The sequence below is a fragment of the Meles meles genome, chromosome 4 (assembly GCF_922984935.1).
Source record: "Meles meles chromosome 4, mMelMel3.1 paternal haplotype, whole genome shotgun sequence".
NCBI classification, from domain to species: domain Eukaryota; kingdom Metazoa; phylum Chordata; class Mammalia; order Carnivora; family Mustelidae; genus Meles; species Meles meles.
Genome location: NC_060069.1, coordinates 124,550,627 through 124,553,947, shown reverse-complemented (window position 1 = coordinate 124,553,947; position 3,321 = coordinate 124,550,627). Strand labels below are relative to the sequence as shown.

The window sequence follows — 3,321 nt, the reverse complement described above, 5'->3', positions numbered from 1 at the left end:
GTGAAGCCTTCCACCAAGAAGCTTACATTAAGGTGAAAAGATCTAGAGATACACACACTACAATAAAGGTGAAATGTATCTCAGTGAATAACAAATGTTATATACTAGATAAAATAGAGTGGTGTGGCTATTTATTAATGCCTATGAAGTAAAGGTATTACTGGTTTGGATAAAGCTACCCAAGGAACAGCACTTTGCACTTTGGTGGCCTGAAATTATATGCTGCTAATTTCATGTATGTCTACATGCTTTTACATAAAGAAATGAGTGAACTGAAATTCTCTGTGACAAATCTATGAATGTCATCACACCTTTTCCCCATGTTTTATAATTGAGGGCTTATGACTTTCGACTCACTGTGTCTAATCCCCCAAGGTTAACACACTACTCACATTTTACTAAATATCTAGAATGATTAAAATCTTTTTTTTAAGTATAACTCCTTTTTGTTTATTTTTTCCAGAGAACAATTTTTCTTCCATACTTAAGGACTTAGCTCCTACATGGACTTTGGTGGAGGTCATGGAGTAGTACCCCCGGGCCTAAATTTAGGTGAGGGGTTAGGTCCTTCTTGGCTTCACCAGAGCAATTCCTGACCACATTGCTATAAATGGCACACCTCACACAGTACTAAAGTTTCACATACAGCTTGGGAAGTACATAGGCCTCAAAGAAACTTGTGCTTTGGAAATTCCCCTGATGACAGTGGCCTCTATTATGGTCTGAATAAGAAACTTCTTAATGGCCTTGGTCTTGGGCACACAATGGGCACAGCTAGTGCAGTGAATAGGCTGCAAGTGACCAGGACCCTTTTTGGCACGACCATTATTCCCTCATTTCTTGGTCATCTTGGAAACATGACCCAAGAAAGTGTTTAAAATATTTAAAATAAAGATTCCTTCTGGATATAACTTGTAATATTTATAATATTTATTTGAGTGATGGCTATGGAATCAGGATTAATTCTCCCCGTATCCTTTACCAGAGAATGTTGGAAGACTTTCCCCAAATTTGCTCATTCACACACTGTCTGTTACATATTTAAGAGGTCTCCTAACTAATAACACCAGGGACAGAAAGAAAAGTGAGGGCCAGATACAGACATTTGGTATGATTTGTTAGCACCTAAGAAACAGAGACTATAAGAATTCCAGTAAGAAAAATATGATTTAAGTTGGCCAGAAATGAGATCACCTGCCTTCTGGGAAGATTCATAGCCTGTTGCTACACCTAAAGAATATGCTTTGGGGACCTAATCAGTTATCCTGGATAATTCATGCAAAATAAATGAATAAAAAAGGAAATAAAACTCTATACCGTGTCAGTTGATAAATTGTTCAACAGTCCACCTGGGAAAAAGGCATATATATAAATCAACTGGAATTTGTTACACCTTGTCTTTAAATGTGACTTTATAATACATATCCAATAAATTATAAGTGATGCTAAATATGATCCATTTGTAAAAATTTTGTCATAACTATAAAAATTAATCTTAATATTATATTTTTAAATATTTTTTATTTAATAACATTAATAATAATAATAAATAATATTTTGGGAATGGATGAAAATATATAGCATTTTTCTTAAATTTCTCATTTTGTTATATTATTTCATCCTTTCCTCATACAACTTTTATTGGCCATTCAATTCATATTTGTAAAGGAAACTTCCCTATTAGGATTTTTTAGAAACTAACACCAAGAAAAAAATGATCTGTCTAAAATTTTGCCATTCCTCAAGTGTGTTCTCAAAAGTCATTTTTGCAGGCTCAGCCCTCCACTTGCCAAAGGAGTTGTACCCTAATAAATCTTATTTTGTGATTATAATGTGACAGAAGTTCAATACAAAGAAAATTTGAGCCTCATAAAAATCAAATCTCTAGTGAGGAGATGAAGATAGTCTTGTAAATGGCTGTACACACAAAGAAAAATGTAGAGCTGGAACACTTCAGCAGCCTTTTTGACTCTTGTTTTTAAAGGTAACATCTCTGCCAAACAGTTTCCTCAGCAAAAAAGGAAGTGTATATTGCAGATTTGGGGCTTTTTTTTCCCCACTAACCTCAAATCAACTAAATGATTTGCCCCACTTTGTCTTCTTCCTTCCCCATTTCAAAGACAAGTATTTTCATTTTTACTTGCAAAATAAAAATGCAATGAACAAGATTCCTTTTTAAGGAGAAATATCAGTTCTTTCTAAAAAACTTAAAACAAAACAAATAATTCTAGTTAGATTCCAAAGCTTAGTAATGGATAGTAAAATCAACCATTAATTAGAAAACCCCATTTTTATTCTTCAACTCTATAATTTTTTTTTACTTCTCTGCAATAAGAGTGAAAATATCCAATGTTTGACAATAACGAAATAGACTGGAGTTCTAATGATTTATATAATGCATATACCCCTCCTTCAATGTTGAGAGTGAATCCAAAAGGATAAATTGATGATTTTGAGGACAAAGAAAGATAAATACTTTTTTTATTTTTTAATTTTTTATAAACATATAATGTATTATTAGCTCCAGGGATACAGGTCTGTGAATCGTCAGGTTTACACACTTCACAGCACTCACCATAGCACATACCCTCCCCAATGTCCATAACCCCACCACCCTCTGCCTACCCTCCTTCCCCTGGCCAACCTCAGTTTGTTTTGTGACATTAAGAGTCTCTTTTGGTTTGTCTCCGTCCCGATCCCATCTTGTTTCAGATAAATACTATTTTTTTAAGATTTTATTTATTTGCCAGAGAGAGAGAGAAAAAGAGCAAAAGCGGGGAGGGGAGGGAGAAACTGGCTCCCTGCTGAACAAGAAACCTGACGTGGGACTCGATCCCAGGTCCCTAGGATCATGACCAGAGCTGAAGGCAGACACCTAACTGAGCTACCCAGGTATTCCGAGATAAATACTATTTAAATAACTTCTATATTTATATGCACTTATAAAACTCATAATAATGCCCTAGTTAATCTATGGGGTGAAAATGAATTTTTACATAAGGCATTTACTTAAGGCAATGTTGTACACCTGCTGAATGAAGGTTCTGTAGTTATGATGTCTATTTAAGGGATGTGCCATAGAGGTGCTATCAGGTACATTTCTCTTCCTGTGGGGGTTCTTGAACAAATATGCACACTGAAATGGTTGAGATATTTCATTCAAAATTAATATTGCTTACCATCATATAATATATTTGTGGCTTTAACTACCACCACAAGGTATGACAATATGTCCCAAAGAGAACAGGCCAGAAAATGGGCTCCACCTCAGACACACTTGGGTAAAGAGGATGGTGGCAAGAAAATAAACTTGAAGTACCT

The 3,321-nt window shown here is 35.0% G+C and overlaps 1 pseudogene; it reads right to left on the bottom strand.

Moving 5' to 3' along the window:
- Nucleotides 1-499: 499 nt before the first annotated feature.
- Nucleotides 500-848, bottom strand: LOC123940603 (annotated as a pseudogene).
- Nucleotides 849-3,321: the final 2,473 nt, after the last annotated feature.